Source organism: Glycine soja, chromosome 5, assembly GCF_004193775.1.
Source record: "Glycine soja cultivar W05 chromosome 5, ASM419377v2, whole genome shotgun sequence".
Lineage (NCBI taxonomy): Eukaryota > Viridiplantae > Streptophyta > Magnoliopsida > Fabales > Fabaceae > Glycine > Glycine soja.
Genome location: NC_041006.1, coordinates 19,200,609 through 19,209,799, shown reverse-complemented (window position 1 = coordinate 19,209,799; position 9,191 = coordinate 19,200,609).

Genomic DNA, 9,191 nt, shown 5'->3' with positions numbered 1-9,191 from the left:
TGTTCTTGTTCTTGTTTCTTGTTTCTTTCAGACTTTGTGTAAAAAAAAAAATCTGTTTGAACTCTGTTTCAAGTTAAAAAAAAAGTTGCAGAAATTTTGAAAAAAAAAGGGAGGAAAAGAAGAAAGAAAAAGAAAAAAAGAAAGAAAGTGGGTGTTTGATCTTTGAACACGAAATTGAGGCAATTAGAGGCATTTTTTTGGCAAATATGTTATTCAAATATTTTTTTATTCTATCTATTATCTTATTTGTCATCTTCCTTGTTTATTCTATTTGTTATCAAATCAAATTTGTTATCCAAATCAAATCTGTTATCCAAACAAATCAAATCTGCTATCCAAATCAAATATAATTTGTTATCCAAATCAAATCCAATCTGCTATCCAAATCAAGTCTAATCTGTTATCCAAATCAAATCCAATCTGTTATCCAAATCAAGTCTAATATGTTATCCAAATCAAATCTAAATCCAAATCAAGTCTAATCTGTTATCCAAATCAAATCTGCTACACAGGCTGTGATAATTAAATTGTCTTTCATGTTATATACCTTGTGTGTCTAATTTGATTCATCCAGGAACTTAAGAGGGAGTGAGTTGTAAAAGGCAAGAGTGAAAACATCACACAAAAGCCTATATTGAGAGCATCAAACACGAGTGAACTACCATCAAAGAGAGAAACACATGAGTAGAGTGTGGTGAGGTCTTGAATCTTTTTTTTTTAAATTACTGTAAAATTATTTGTTCCTTAATCATGGCAGGAGCTGGTGACAATGGTGGTGTATATCATCAACTGGACGGATCTCAGCGCTTATTACTGGACGCGATGACTACACAAATGCAACGTTTGTTGAACCATAACAATGAAGAGGTCTACAGGCGAATAGAAGGACTAGAGCACCAAATGAATCCAAATGTTGGGAGACATTATGGTGGCAACAGAAGGGTCAATGATGGATCGAACCAAATAGAGGGGCAAGACAGAATTGAGGGAGTAAAACTCAATGTACCCTCTTTTAAAGGCAGGAGTGACCCAGACGCCTACCTTGACTGGGAGATGAAGTTTCAACATGCATTCTCCTATAATGATTATCCTGAAGAGCAGAAGGTGAAGTTAGCAGTGGTTACATTCTCAGACTATGCCTTTGTTTGGTGGAAGAAAAATCAAAGAGAGATGAAGAGAGAAGAAGGGTGGGGGATAGATACATGGACTGAGATGAGAAGGGTTATGCGAAAGAGGTATGTTCCAACTAGCTACAGTAAAACCATGCGACAGAAACCCCAAAGGTTGTCCCAAGGAAGTTTGATTGTGGAGGAGTACTACAAGGAGATGGAGATGGCACTAGTGAGGGTCAACATTGAAGAGGACACCAAAGCAGTGCATGATGGCTTCACCAACAAGATTTCTCTCTAGCACCAAGACCAGAGAATCAGTCTTAAACCTCTATCCCCTATAGATGTGTGTGATGACCACATCAGAATGAGAGAAAAAAGAGAACAAGAGAAAGAAAATAGTGAGGCACCACAGAGGAATAGGAAAAAGAAAATTTCTACTGATAATTCTAATGAGTTAACTGTTTCTGTTTCTCCTAGTGTTGAACCCTTATTGTAGGAATTTAAAGATGTCTTTCTCAATGACATTCCTCATGGACTGCCACTTTCAAGAGGCATAGAACATCAAGTTGATCTCCTTTCAGGAGCTTCATTGCCTAACAGGACAGGTTACAAAAGCAATCCCCAAGAGACTCAACATAAGGATGCACATGCCAAAGTTGAGTATGTGAAAAGATTGTATGACCAAGTGAAGGTGCAATTTGCAAAGAAGAATGAAAGTTATGCCAAACAAGCCAAAAGGAACAGGAAGGAAGAGGTACTTGAACCCGGTGAAGATCCTGGACATTTGAGGGCAAATGTTTTCCAAGAAGTAGGGAATGATAAGAATCCTAAAACTGCCCAAATACAGGGACCTATGACCAGGAGTAAGACCAAACAGTCAATGGATACCCTCCAACAAATGGTAGCAGACATACTTAGCAAGGCCCAAGTGGAGAAGGACGAAGCCCCCGAGTAGAGAAGGATGAAGGCCTAAGTGGAGAAGGATGAAGGCCCAGAGGCAAAGGCACTACCAAGACTATTAATTGTTGCTGAAGGTCCAGATTAATTCGAAGGCCCATACCAAATATGTTCTATTTTTATTAATAATTTTTATTTATTGTAATTTTGGTCCAAACTATTTAGAAGGTTCATGTTTATTTTTATCTTTTTGTTCAGATACACTATAAGTATTGATTTTTGTTTTCAATAAAAAAAACTTTTGGCATTTGATAAAATTTGGTGAAAGCTTCTCTCTGGGTTCCTTGTTGAACCAATCTTAGACTTATCAAGGTAATCCTTGTGGCGTCTACCCTGACTTATCTTCCTTCACCGGAAGTGGCGTCTACCCTGACTTATCTTCCTTCACTGGAAGTGGCGTCATCCAAATCTCCGTAGCCTGTATCAAGCGATCCGCTCCTAGGCAGGATCACATCAAATAAGAGAAAGAATAACTTCATCTTTAGTAAATATTTTCCCCCATGCATGGTTCATAGTCACCATTAATAGTGTAGCCACAATGGCTAGTTGGCTATGATGAAAGCACATAGTAATGCAATGAATTATGATTCCTTTGCCTTGTGTCATGCCTATTAGCTCATATTAGCTCCAAGTTCATTCCCTACCTTATTTGAAACAACCGAACTCAATGCATAAGGAAAATTGTAGATAAGTGAAGTGGCCTAAATTATTATCCCATAAGTGGTTATTGTCTGATATACATTAGGTAGGAGCTTGAAAAGGGTACTAATAACTCATACCACCACCACTTTAAGCAAACAAAAACACAACTTTAGCTTCCTTGACAAAGAATAGGCCACCATTGTTTGTAGCATTGATGTGAGCAACCTTGTCAAGAGTTAGAACAAGCCGCATAGAACCATAGGTAAAATAAAAAGGATAATAAGAAGGTTTAGATTGGTGAAGAATCCAACCAAGGCAACCCCTTAAATTCCCATGCCAAAAGTGAAGAATGACTATATAATTGATAATGGCATGTAGAAATAATGTCAAACCTACACTAAACATGAGATGTATGGGTGAGATGATGGGGGTTTGGCCACAAAAGAGAGGTATGGGTTCAAAGTTAGGCCATAAGATTGAAATGGAAATACAGGTTAGGATTAGAATAATGATGGTGCATTGGAGGAGGGTTTGACCAACATGGGCCCACTGTTGTGCCCTACAAGCTAATGCAATCCAAGCCATGGACGCTTGGTTCGGATCGTTCTGGATGCAAATTCAAGAACCGCCATTGTCGACCTTCCAAGAACTCAAGAACAGAAAAATGGAAAATATGGATAAGATGAAGAAGATGAACAAAATGATGCCACGATCCACGGAGAATCGATAAGCCGAAAGAGGATTCGCCACAAAGGAATAGCTTCCATGATAAGAATCAATTTGGTTTTCAGTCAAAAACCAAAGAAAAGGCTAAGCTCTCTCTAAGCACAAGCTTAATTTCAATTATGTCAAAAGTTTTCATAATTAAGAGCTTTTGAGTATTTATAGAACTAGGCTTAAGAAGATAACCAAGCCTCTAATAAGGCTTATTTACATCAAGCTCAAGCCCATTACACAAATAAACAAAAATTAGGAATTTTCATAAATTCACACTGAAGGTTGGCACTAAGCCTGATAGATCGTGCAAAGCCCAATTTCTCCTTGGGTTGGAATTGAGCTAAGCCAGATAGCTTGTGCTAAGCCCAAACGTGTTGTTCAATAATCTTCAATGTGCTCCAATTTAGCTCCTTGTGATTTTCTCCTTCCTTGCCTTTGATGAGTAGTCCATCCTTGATCCTCTTGGTCATATCTTCTTGTAGAAGCTTGGCTCTAGACCTTGTCATTGGCCCCTTCAACTTATGAAGTGTTTCTAGGTCCTTATGCTCTTTGGATAGCCTTCTATCATCCCCTCCTTCTTGAAAAAAATCCGTCCTCAGATGTGCATCCAAAACACCTACATCACAAGAAGAAAAATTAGTGAATTGAAAGTAGAAGTCACCCTATACTCACTTGGCAAGTCAATCTTGTAGGCATTATCATTAATCCTCTCAAGGACCTTGAAAGGTCCATCACCCCTAGGTTGGAGTTTAGATTTTTGTGAAGGAAACCTATCCTTCCTTAGATGTACCCAAACCCAATCTCTGGGTTCAAATACCATGGACCTTTTCCCTTTGCTTGCTTGATGTGCATGTTGCTCCATCTTCTTCTTAATTTGATTTCTCACCCTTTCATGAAGACCCTTAACAAAAGTGCCTCTAACAAGCCCATCCTTACTCAAAATAGAAGAATCATTAGGTAAGGGAGTTAAATCATTAGGAGATAAAGGATTAAAACCATAAACAACCTCAAAAGGAGAAAAAGAAGTGGTAGAGTTGGTTACCCTATTATAGGCAAATTCAACATGAGGTAATCACTCTTCCCAAGTTTTCAAATTACCTTTGATGAAACACCTTAGGAGTTGTGAGAGTGTTTGATTCACTACCTCTGTTTGCCCATTGGTTTGAGGATAACAAGTGGTGGATAAAAGAAGCTTGGTTCCATGTTTTCACCCATAATGTTTTCCAAAAATGGTTTAAAAACTTGGAATTCCTGTCCGACACAATGCTCCTAAGCAATCCATGAAGACGTACTACCTCTTGGAAGAAAATATCTGCCTCATGACAAGCATCGCCACCTTGTGACATGGAATGAAGTGTGTCATCTTGGAAAACCTATTAACAACCATAAAAATTGAATCCTTGCCCCTCTTGGACCTTGGAAGACCAAGCACAAAATCCATGGAAATGTCGATCTAAGGGGAGGTAGGAATTGGTAATGGAGTATACAAACCATGTTGCATGATTTTGGACTTTGCCTTATGACACACAATGCAATTAGAATAAAACTTGATAACATCATGTTTTATTTTAGGCCAAAATAAATGTTCATGCAAAATGTTAAAAGTCTTTTCAACTCCAAAATGTCCCATTAACCCCCTTTATGAGCTTCACAAATCATGAGTTCATGCAAGAAACACGCACCTCAATCTGTTATTTTTAAACAAGTATCCTTCATGCCTAAAGAAACCTTGATGAGACCTCTTTTCACACAACTCAAACAATTTAGAGAAGTCATGGTCTTGAGAATACAAATATTTTATGTGATCAAATCCAAACATCTTTGTTTCAAGCATCGAGATTAGAGCAAATCTCCTTGAAAGAGCATCGGCCACAACATTATCCTTGCCTTGCTTATGTTTAATCACATAAGGAAATTGTTACAAGAACTCTACCCATTTGGCATGTCTCTTATTAAGCTTTCCTTGGCTTTTCGAATGTTTTAGTGACTCATGGTCACTATGAACCACAAACTCCTTAGGAAGGAGGTAGTGTTGCCAAGTTTGCAAAGCTCTAATAAGTGCGTAGAGCTCCTTGTCATAGGTGGAATAGTTCAAGATGTCACCCTTAAGTTTTTCAATAAAATAAACAATTGGATAACCTTCTTGTAACAATACAACACCTATGCCAACATTGGATGCTTCACATTCAATTTCAAAAGATTTTGAAAAATTTGGTAAAGCAAGAATGGGTGCATTTGTCAACTTTTCCTTTAGTGTACTGAAGGCTTTCTCTTGTTGACTTTCCCACTTAAATTTCACATTTTTCTTAACAATGTCATTCAATGTGAAACTAGCCAATCCATGGAAACTCTTCACATTTTTAGGTATGGGCCAATCTCTAATAGCTTTAATTTTCTCATCATTCACTTGAACTCCCTTAGCACTCACAACAAATCTTAGAAACACTACTTGATTAGTACAAAATGTGCATTTAACCCTATTATTGAACAAATTTTCGTGTCTAAACACTTCCAAGACACTCCTAACATGGTATAAGTGGTCATCCATTGCTAAGCTATAAATCAAGATATCATCAAAGTAAACAACCACAAATTTGCCAATAAAGTGCCTCAAAACATGGTTCATGAGTCGCATGAAAGTGCTTGGTGCATTGGTTAAGCCAAAAGGCATGACCAACCACTCATAAAGTCCAAACTTAGTTTTGAAAGTGGTTTTCCATTCATCACCTTCCGTCATTCTAATTTGATGGTAACCACTTTTCAAATCTATTTTGGAGAAAACACAAGAAGCATGAAGTTCGTCCAACATATCATCAAGTCTAGGGATAGGATGTCTATACCTTACGGTGATGTTGTTGATGGGTCTACAATCCTTACACATCCTCCACGTGCCATCTTTCTTGGGGACTAGGATGACTGACATTGCACATGGGCTCAAGTTTTCTTTCACCCATCCTCTTTGCATCAACCTTTCAACTTGCTTTTGGATCTCCTTTGTCTCTTCCAAATTACTCCTATAGGCGGCCCTATTAGGAAGTGAAGCTCCTAGAACAAGATCTATTTGATGCTTAATTCCTCTTAAAGGAGGCAAGCCATGGGAAATGTCTTGTGGGAAGACATCCTCAAAATCCTTTAAGAGTGTATCAAAACCTTGAGGCAACTCAAGGGCACTAGAAGGCAAACATATGTAATTTGGAATGAGTAAATACATTGGTCGTCTAGCTAGCATAACTCTTTTTACCTCATGAGGTTTGATGAACAAACTCTCTTTTATCACTAACTGTTTTTCACTCTTTTTTTCTTTTTTCTTTTGTTCATTCTTGTCACTCTTTTTGCCTTTTTTTTTCCTTTTGGTTTTTCTCTCTCAAAGGACTGTTTCCTTCTTTGATTTTCTTTTCTCTTTCTCTTTTCAATCTCATTTGTTATTTGATCCTCACACACCTCACTGAGAGACAAAGGTGAGAGAACTACTTTTTTACCTTTATGCAAGAAAGAATAACAATTGGTGACCCCATTGTGGACAACATCTCTATCATATTGCCAAGGTCTCCTAAGCAACACATGTCTGGCTTCCATGGGAACCATATCACAAAGCACATCATCAACATACTTTCCAATGGAGAATGTAAGTAACACTTGCTTATCCACAACCAACTCACCATTGTCACTCAACCATTGCAACTTATAAGGCTTAGGGTGAGGGGTGGTCTTTAAACCAAGCTTCTCCACTAATCTAGTGCTTGCAACATTGGTATAACTTCCACCATCAATGATTAGAGAACAAACCTTTCCATTCACCAAACATCTAGAATGAAAAATGTTTTCATTTTGTGTATCATCTCTATCTTTGCACAAGCTTCCCATGAGTCTCCTTACCATCAAAAGATATCCCTCTTCCGGTGGAAGAAAACCATCATCCTCCGCTTCACTAGAGGAACTATGAGAACTCTTAGATCACTATCCACCTCTCCATTCTTCAACACAATCATGTTCCTTTTGTTAGAATATTGGGATGAAATATGATTATTTCCCAAACACTTAAAGCATTTAATGGAACTAGTTTTATTGGAAGGGGGTTGAGTAGCAGAAGTAGGATTACCTCTTGAAGACTTCCTTTTAAGATGTTGTGAAGAAGAACCCTCCTTCTTGGAAGTGTCTTTATCCTTCAAAGATGAATAAGTTCATCTTTTCGAAAACTAGGTTTGTTTCCTTTTCAATTGTTGCTCCACTTTCACGGCCATATGTATAAGTTCATCCATGTTGTTGTAGCTTTCAAGCTCTACAACATCTTGAATGTCTCTATTCAGGCCATTAAAAAATCTAGCCATTGTAGCCTCATTAGTTTCTTCAATGTTTGCTCTTATCAAAGAAATCTCCATCTCCTTGTAATAATCATCAACGCTTTTACTTCCTTGATAGAGCCTTTGTAATTTATTATGCATTTCCCTTACGTAGTGAGGTGGGACAAATCTCTCCCTCCTGATTCTTTTCATTACCATCCCAGTATCCACTCTATGTCTTCTCAATGTTTCTCTATCCACTTGGATTTGATTCCACACATATCCTTCAAATTTGACCCACTTTCATCTCCCAATCAAGGTAAGCCTTTGGATCATAAGTACCTAGGAACTTGGGAATTTTGACCTTCACATCATCCATTCCATCCCTATTCCTCCTATGCCTTCTACCTTCTTCATAGCCATCATGACTTCCTTGAGAAGAATAAGGTGACCTATGATGCCTCCTCCTCTATATGTCTTTCATTCTCCTACTCAACTCTTGAGTGCTTTTTTGTATCTCATCAAATCTCTCTCCCATCCTCCTCTTAACATTTCTTTGCAACTTATCCATTTGCTTAGCCAATGAAGCCATTAGCTTAGTGGATCTAGGGGAAGGTGGATCACTATCACTTTCGGAAACCATTGCTACAAGAAAAAAAGTTAGTAAAAACAAATATTGGACCTTATCACTCACTGAGTGTTTACACTCTTCAACACTCGTGTTTCACACTTATAAGACTTTTTCTATAATGTCCACTCTTGTCTTTTTCCATTCTCTAACTCTTCTTTATTCCTTGAGATCAACCAAAGATGAAAGAAATCTAAACTTGACTTAAGAGGTCAAAGAAGAAAGAAAAACTCTGACAAAACCTTGAAAGTTTAGAAGACAACTCAAAAAGGAATGCCAAAGAAAAACAAATAGAAAGATATAAGAATTAAAAAAAATTATTCTCTAATGTAAAACACTACAATTATGCAAAAAAAAAAATGAAAGTATTAAAAAGCAACAATAAGCACACACTAGGAGAGAGGGCTATTAAATTTTGATTGTAATTTCTTTTTAAAAAAAATTTACACTTGGGTCCTCGGATTTTTTTATATTTTCATTTTGAGCCTAAAATATTTTGCTTTTTGCACATTGGCCTCTTGTATTTTTCTCTTTAGGACCAATTTTTTTTTTTATTTCACAAGCATCCCAACACTTTCCAACAGAATTTTTTTTGGATAAAACTCACAATTTTTCCAACACTGCTATGAATTTCATGAAGAACAACCCAAACTCATATTATGACCAAATCAACTCCAAATTCAACAAAAGGATAGGAAAATTGAAGGCACATGCAAGATTAACTCAAAAACACACAATTAAACAAGAATCAAACGAAAACCAATTTCTCATTTTTCTGGAAAAACTCAAAAACGAAAATGATAAACTGCACCTAATTGATGGATATATTTTCGAACTACTCTCTGGATTCAAGCT